The following is a 9,768-nucleotide window of genomic DNA, read 5'->3' as shown; positions in this document are numbered from 1 at the left end:
TATGTATCTTTTGTTATTTTATTATTTTCATGTTTGAAATTTTTTTCAGGAAATGAGTTACGTTGTAAAGAATATTCCACCGCAACCTCTAAGATTTAAAAGTTCTTGCAATTTAAAGTTTAAAGATGAGATTAAAGAGGTTGTCGGTCAAGAAGTGATTGACTTATTTATAAAGACAATATTTGAATGTTATCTCAACATCCCATTATTCAATTACGTTGGATAAATTACCAAGTGTCTACTTATGCTTGAGATCGAGCAAGAAAATCTAGAAGAGATGCATATATTTGTCTAAGGCAGCATTATTAGATTTTCCATCTTTGAATTTGCCTTAATAATTGGTTTGAATTGTAATGAAAATGTCGAAGATTCCAGATATGGTGATTCTTCTCCAAGTAGTCTAATGCAAAGGTATTTTCCCCAATCAACGAATGAGGTTGATAAGGAAACTTTGGTTGAGCAATTTCTCAGAAAAAAATTTGACATCATCGAGAATGATCTCCAGCAGGTAATTTATACTTCATCCACATTCATCTACTCACAACTAAATATTGCTTTCGTTTTATTTTTTGATTTAAGATGGTGAAAGATGACAAGTATGAATTGTTTCCTTGGGTAAAGTTGCTTTCTCCAAGTTGATGGCTTTACTTAGACTAGAATTTTTTTGTAAAGAAGCAGTTGTATAGGTTGAGTGGAATACCTCAGGTTCTCAATGTATGGATATTCGAAATCTGCTTAAAAATTCAAACCACTATTGTTGTCAAGCAGGATAATCACATACCCCGTATTTTGAATTAAAAGATTATCGTAGTTCAGTCACAATATAATCAATTTATGTCCGAAATAATTAGCAAGGTACGATAGTGATTGTATGCATTTCATACACTGCGATAAATTATTCTTAGTTTTAATCTTTATCATTTTTTATGGTAAAAATTTTGTGAGACAAAGTTCATATTAAAACCTTGTTCCTACTATGAAGGAGTTAGAACAACTTGATTTTTCGTCAGTGAGTATTGCATCGTATCATACTGGTAAATCTTCGATGCCATCATCAACTGGTTTTCTAGTCCCAATGAATTACAAAGTTAATGAACCCCAAGTCGCCACAAAACATGATAGTTTTGAAGACTTCAATAGGATACCTCCACAACATCTGAAGAAGAACAAGTCAATTTATGTATCTGGTATAATTTCTACACCTCAGTCGAAGAGCAGAAAAATTGCTGCTGTGGGAAGACCCACAGGCAGTAAAGAACATAGCAAGAGTTATGCAGCAAAAGAAAAACAGACTGCAGGTATTTCCAAATCACTATCTGATAAATTTAGTCATACTGAAAATGATTCTTCATCATGTAATTTTCATGCTAAAAAAACATCACCATATCCATCAGATCCAGAACAGAAGAGAAAAGATGTTGATGAATCTACTAGCACAACAAGTAATGAGCACTTGGTTAAAGTGGACTTAGATTCGTTAAAGTCAGAGATAAAGACATATGTCAAGACATACGTAAGCACCGATATATATAAGCTGTATCAGTTTACTGTTTGTATACATATTAACTAATCATCTATACTTGTTATTAGATGGATCTTAAATTTAATGATTTGGAGCGGCTTCTGAATGATAAATTCTCTGAAGTCCTAAAGTCCTTATAGTCGAAGAATGAGAATGTGAAGAAGGTAACATACTTTAAGACATAATATAATTATTAATGACTATAATGACCTTAACTTTGCTACTCATATATATTCCCACAAAAATATTGAAAAACAGAGCTCGTAAGAAGGTGAAAATTCAGATGATTTATACGATGTTACAGGCTCTAGTAATGCAGGAGGTCCATAAATTGACTCGGACAAACCTGTTGAAATGGAGGGGCCAACGTCAATCAAGGACCATCACCTGTCAAAGATAGTCAACATGCTGAAATGGTAATTTCTTATTTTATTTATACACATATTTGAATCAATCATTCAATGTAGTTATTCTGCTTCACATGATATTATTGCATGTTTTATATGAAAAAAATGACTAGGAAATATATATCATATGTTTGTGTCTGTCTTATCATAGTCAATATGAGATACATGTACTATATTTTGTATCTCATATATTTTATATGTATCTCGTTTAATAACTGACTTTATATAAGTGTATATTATTTTGTATCTTATATATTTTTAGTAAAGTAGTAGTAAAAAATCACACTCACTATAAAAAATTATTGAAAAACATTGAAAAATAGATCCCGCAAGAAGCCGAACATTCATGTGATGTAGGTGACATTGTAGGCCCTGGTAATGCAAACAATCCAAAGTTTTACTCGGATAAAAATGTTGAAATGGAGGGGACCAACGTCAATCAAGCATCATCATCTGTCAAATATAGTCATCATGCTGGAATGATAATTTCTCAATTTATTTATATACATATTCGAATCAATCATGCAATATAGTTTTTCTCCTTCACCTAATATTTTTGCATATTTTATATGAAAAAAAATGACTAAGTTATGCATGTCATATGTTTGTGACTGTCTTTTCATAGGCAATATGAGATAAATATTTTATGATTTTGTATTTCATATATTTTTAGTAATGTAGTAGTAAAAAATCTCATTCACTGAAAAAATTACAGTCAGTTAATTAATTATAATTTTCACTTTTATTTTTAATTTAGTGTGACTGTACCAATGAATATTTAGGATGATGGTACTGCGCCCTTGCTTAACTGCATGGTTGAAGAAGTACAACCGCTTGAAACTATTACTCCTGTTCAAGTGTCTGATATGACTTTGACAGTTTTTAAGGCTCTACCTATTATTTCAGATGAGTATTTTATTAGTGATACCACAATTCTGTCTGTATTTTCTACTTCAAAAAAGGTCGTATCTGACGATAAAAAGATACCTTGACAGTGCAATAGGTAGTCATTTAAGATATACCGATCTTTTTTTAACGTATTTTGAATGAAGTTCCAAAGAAAAGAAAAAAACTAGTTTCTATAGAGCATAAAAAATATTCTTTTGAAGGTTATAACATTTCTAGAGAGTCACCAACTGAATTGCTGCAAGTGTTTGAGGATTGGATAAAAGAAGGTTTTTACAAGCAACACTTGAACAAGTAAGTTTACCAATGACTTATTCAACAATTCAAATGTAATATACAAATATTTTTATTGTATAATTGTTGTTTTCAATTTTAGAAAAGATAAGGACGATCATATAAAGTTAAATGTACAAGTTTTGAATTTCGTCAACTGAATTTTGTTGTCGCTTTTTCAAAGTCAAAGACCTAATTCTACCTTATGTATCAACCAAGCAAATGGTGGAATGACGAGGTATACCCAATTTCGATATCTTAATATTTGAATACTCACATCATAATAGTATGTTTTCTGTAATATGTCTTGGTGATTTTTTTTAGTATGTTATATATGCAACATAATTGTATCATAACATAACTTAGTTAGGCACATTATATACGATAGGGCATTTTTTAATTAATGTAAGATATACATACTATTAAACTATCTTGTTATGCTTTTATGTTGTACAGGATACATATATAACAAACTTGTATCTATGATTATTAACACATATCTCATTTATTATTTCTAATATCATAACTTGTGTAATTTATTTTCTTATTACAGCTACATAAATAAAATTTTGTAACTCTTTTTAATACATTACAATAGTATGTTATAACAAATAGTTCATTTCTTTTCACTTTGAACAACATCTGGATGTCATTTTCTGCTACCAAAGAAAGAAGTATAAGTGCAAGAATTTTTCGACATGCAGATACACCACCGTTGACTATTTTTCTAAAATATACATTGATAAGGCGTATATGAATTACTATCAAGCAGATGGTTGTAAGGAACCTCCAACTCAAGATGCATTTGCGCACACAAATGAATTTGCTCAAATTGAGAAGTCACTGATTAACACCATCAAAGGAATGAGCACACCTGCTGGTCAACCTTAGCACCTTGTTAATGAGGTTTTTATCCCAATAAACAATGATGGTATTTTTCACTGGGTTCTGACAGTCATTGCTCTAAAAGAACGATGCATTCGTGTGTATGATTTGATATACTCTTCACGAAACAGGACACTACCAATTGAGGTTCAAAAGTTGGTAATAATGCTTCCAAATTACCTTCAGTACAATAAGTTTTTTGAGCAAAAGGTACCCACTAACTGGGCTAAATTTGAATCTTACAAGGGAAAGATCAAAAGTGATCCATTCCAAGTGGAATATGTTACTGGCATAGCACAACAGGATAGCTAAAGTCTGTATGTATCACATTATTTTATCATTGCATATTCTTTAATCAATATATATGTGTTTTTAAATTTAATTAATAATCACTATGCAGGAATTGTGGTGTATTTGTGGTCGTGTTTGTCGAGTATTTGTGTGAGGGATTAAGCATACCATCTTCGAGTATTAATTCTCAATATCATCGTTTGAGATATGCAACACTTTTGTCCAATTATGGATCTCAAAAGACGGAGAATGAATATTTTAGTGAGAATGACGACCCACCGAGGCCAAGGAGCAACTTCATACCAATCGAAAAAGATCGTGTTGTCAATGTTGAATAGTTGTGTATTAGTTAAATATTTAAAACTTTTCATGGAGTTAGTACATACTTTTCACTATTTTATAAACTTTACGTGTTATTTTTTGGGATGTTTACCAAAATATAAATTTGATTTTTTGATGGTAAACTAGTTCTAATATATGAGTAATTTTTTTTATATATTTTCCTTGATTGCTATTCAAGTTTCTGATATATTATTGTTTTGGCACACGTTTTAGTCATAACTATAATGACATGATTTTATATATTTCTATTATGTTGTACGAGATACATATTTATTATTTTTGTATCTCATATATATTGTTAATGTATCTCGTTTAATAACTGCCTTTACATAAATGTTTATTAGTTTGTATCTCATATAATTTTTATGTATCTCGTTTAATAACTATCTTTATATAAGTGTTTATTAGTTTGTATCTCATACATTTTTATGTATCTCATTTAATAACTGTCTTTACATCAGTGTTTTCACAAAAGACAGTAAATAACACACAATTTATGTTTAATCATTATACCACATTTTATTATTATGTTAACTATGCAACATTCATGTAACTCTTTTTATATGAGTTTTGTTACTTTGAAATATTTTTTAACTACATTGTTTCTTAAAAAAGTACACAAGCTTTCTAATGTGCACAATTACTTTACATACAAGAGATACATTCTACATATGCTTGTATATTTTTTCTATTATTAATTCGTAACATAATTTTGTATCTCTTTTATATTTTATACAGTACAAGATTTATTGTTTCGTTATTCAATTACATTTATATATTTCTCATTAATATTGTACCTAATCTTTATAATGTGTACAATTTATCTTTTTCAAGAGATACATTCTATATACACTTATATCTATTATTAATTAGTAATAATTTTGTATCTCTTTTCAATTACTTATCGTTCTAGAAATTTTATTTTTCAACTCAATAACATAATCGGTCACATATGTTATTTGTTATTTATCTCTATTATATTTGAAGAATTTATAAAAAATAAGTTCTATACATACATTAATATGATACAACATGACAAAATAGAATGTGAAAACATATCCGATTAATTGATTGCCGAAAAAATAACGAGTTATTTCGTTAATTATTATTCATAAAATTTCTGAAAAAGTAGCAAATTCTAAAAAAGTAGCAAGAACATCATAAACAATGAAGTTAAAGATCTAAAAAAATATTAAATGGCTAGAGATTATTCAACATTATTCATTAGTAGACTACAAGGTCACTCCTCCTTTGGAAAGAAATTACAAGTACGCCTGTTGTGACCTTCATAATCACATCTTCCGTAACAGTTACTGCTCGATGTCACAGTCTCACTTGATTTCTTGTGACTTAATTTCCTTAGCCAGGTGGACATTTGTATTTTGATGATAACATAATTTGGCCCATAACTTCTTGTGTCATAATCCAATCATTCTTATCTGGCATTGAAAACATCGACACTTTATACGTCTTTTGTAATATTTGTGGACAGTAATACTCTGAGCAGTAAGACTTCATATCTGTTACATGCTTGCTTTTTAGAACTACTATCGCGTGTTGACATGTTATCTCATCCAATTTGAATCTTTCGCAACTGCAAGTCCTCCTGTCAAGGCATATTATGTATTTTCTCCCGTCATCATAAATAAACTATACATATACTGATGACGCACTAACCTACAAGATTAATCATAATATATTAACACATAGATACATATAGATCTTCTTTATCAGTTTTTTATATCTCTTTAAAAAACTTAATTTACGTATTTATTAAAAAAAGTTTCAAACTAACTTTATCAATAAAACAGTGTCCTGTATTATCAAATAAAAATTACATCATATTAAAAACAAAAGTAAACATCTTCACTAACCTTCAACCGAGAAATTTTTTAAGTATTTTGCTGAAGAATGTCTTCGAACCGATTGCCTAGTGATGTGTTTTTATATGATACTCTTTCTCTGTTTTTGCAATTCCACTTACCAAACAATTTCTTAGTCTGTTCTAGAAATTCTATTATCGACAACTCATGTGCTAGCTTGAGTTTTTCGTTTATACACTCCTCTATTTTTGAAGTCATCATTCTACCTCTATTAATAGGTGCGTACACTCGGACCTAATTTTTAAATCCAACATTCTCAAGATAAGATTTTTTCCTCTGATCAATCTTGCCAATTTGATTCAACAAAAATTTAAAATCATCTTTTCGGTATACCTTATTCGTAGCATAGAAAATATCGCTAAGTCTATCTTTACTCTTTCTGAAGTTTGTGCACACATTCTTCCACAAATACCAAACGCATGCAAGGTGCGACACATTTGGATATACAACATTGACAACCTTTATTAAACTTTCATCACGATCGGACATGACACATATACTGTCACGCTCTCCAAAAGCAATTCTAAACTGCTAAAAAAATCAAGTCTAATAATTATCATTTTCAGTGTCAACAACACCATATGCAATCAACAATATGCATCTTACAATTTTGATATAAAATTTTTTATGTCACTGCTACATTAAACTTTTTATGAAACATAACAAAAAAAAAATTCACCTAACAAAAAATAGACTTTGAATTACAACGCAAAAAAGTATACATAAGAACTAATATTACATACCTTATTCATCAAGAGTGCTTGCAGAAATAAATGTCCCTTTATATGATCCACTTAAATGTGGCGCATCAACCACAACTACCAACCTGCAAAACTAGAATTCACTCTTTAATGGTTCAAATGCTATGAACAAATACATGTATTTATTATCCTAATATTTTTGCATTCTAATATGGGATCTTGGATAAATAGAATTTAGCGTGTATATGTATCTAGCCATTTGACAATAACTATCTATAGGTTTCCCTCTTAACATCTGAACTGCACGTTCTTTTGCCCTCCAGGCCTTCTGACAATTAATGTCAACACCGAAAGTATTTTAAATATCTTTAATTATGTCATTCGGCGTGTGTATTCTCTTGTAATTGATAAGTTTTGAAGTAGTAAAACCACTAACAAGCCCGATTGTAGCTTTAAGTTGTGTAAAAACTCTATCTTTCAACAGTTATGTGTTAACAACTTGAAAAAATCAAACTTTAAAGAGGTCGATCCTCCACCGACATGATGCCTTAAATATCCAAATACAATCCACCGAATGACATTTTAGGACATAGCTGCAATCATTCAAAAAAACTCATAATATGTTAAAACATATTATAAATGCAAACCTATCATTAATAAAAGGTCAAAGTCCAAATTTTGATGACGATTCAACTAACTTTTTTCCTGATTTAAACTAAACAACAAAATTAAAACTTCATATTTATTTATGTATTTCATCAAACAAATGTTGTTGATATTAATTATGTATCTCTTTTATAATAAATTATAATAAGATGTATTTTAACCTACTAAAAAATTAACGAGAGATACATACAATGCTCCCTCTTACCCAATATGTATCTTTAAGCTTACTGTAATACTCCACATTTTTGGATTAGTATTTGAACCATCGTTCCTATCTGTATAAGCTAAAATTCAAATGATTTTCATGTGAATATAAGTTTCATTATCTTTATCCTCGTGTTTGATGTGCTTTCGAGGTGAAAAATATTCATAAGAATCACTTAGAACAAAGTTGAGCTTAGAGCCTTTGAATCATCCAAAATTTGGTATTTGATTCTACAAGGGTATACTTTGAACATGTATAACTTTTTATATATGTATAATTTTGCATCTCAAGACCCACTAAATTGTAGATAATTGAATTATCTATCCAACGATACTAATTTCGCCTTAATCCGATACCCGAGTGAAAAGTTATGACATTTTCTGTGTGAGGCAATAAGCCGACACGATTGGGAAGCGACGCGTCGATCATCGACGCGATTAGCGATACGACGTGATGGCAATCGCATTACAAAACTGTTTCACATGCTATTTCAGTTCCTAAAGGGTCTAGGGGCACTTTTGTCACTTTCCCTCACCCAAATCCATCCGTAACACTTAATTTCAGCTCCAAAAGCATTAGATACATCATAATTCATCTCTTTCTCTCCAAGAAAACACTTACCCTTCAAGAGTACCAAGAAATCTACCAAATTTTCTCCATAATAATTCAAGCTTTCAGGTTTAAGAACTTCAAGAATAAACTTCAAGAACACCATTAGAGATTCAAAGTTCAAGATTTCACATTTAATTTATCAAATAAGGTATGTGGGGTTATGAACAAGGATACTCTTTCATTCTTGTGCCCAAAACTAGTTTTAAATTTGAATTTACGTATATTGCAATTTGGGTTCATACCTAACTTATCTTGTTTTGAGCTTATGGATTTGTAAAGTGATTTAAGTGTTAAAGTGCATGCTTGTTCTCCTCTATTTATGCTTGATTTAAAAATTTTTAATTGAGATTTAAGCAAGATATTATGTTGCAAGTTATATGAAAAAAAATGAGATTCAAAGGCTTTAGTGCATCAAGATTTCACATGCTTATGTTTTGATCCATAAGATTCATATTGTGATTTTGATTTCATTATCTTGACTGAAATTATTAAAGTATTTCAAGAAGATAGTTGAGCATGAAGTATCATTTTGATTTGACAGAAATTTAAAGCATGGGTTATTAAGCCCTAGTTTAAATATTGATATTTCAAGAATATTATGCTTTCAGACATCCTATGATTAGTTTATACTGAGATTTTGAACAAGATTTGATCTTTTGATCCTCAGTTTAGATATGGAATCCACTTTACAGTGTTGATTACAATTTAAAGTAAACAGATGCATAATTGGTTTTCATAGGAAATCCTCATGCTAATTTTAATGTGGATTTCCTACAGATTGAGCATACAGATTAAAGGGAGTAGTATTTAGCACTGAGCGGGAAGTGTGGGTTTAGCGCATCCTACTTTCCCAGAACTATGAGCCAACGTAGGATCAGATTCAGATTATATTTCATTTGTATATGGATACAGATATAGATTGTGATCACTTAGCTTAGGTTATACTCCTTGAAAAAAGTATGACATCTTTCCCCAACGTGAGGTTTTTCTGTTAGGGGAACTAGACGTTGGACACTATGATAGCTCACATAGTGTATGTCGGTTAGAAGAACCTCCCTAAATTCTAAGTCCTAAA

The sequence above is a fragment of the Capsicum annuum genome, chromosome 1 (assembly GCF_002878395.1).
Source record: "Capsicum annuum cultivar UCD-10X-F1 chromosome 1, UCD10Xv1.1, whole genome shotgun sequence".
Classification (NCBI taxonomy): Eukaryota; Viridiplantae; Streptophyta; class Magnoliopsida; order Solanales; family Solanaceae; genus Capsicum; species Capsicum annuum.
This window is presented reverse-complemented; position numbering follows the sequence as displayed.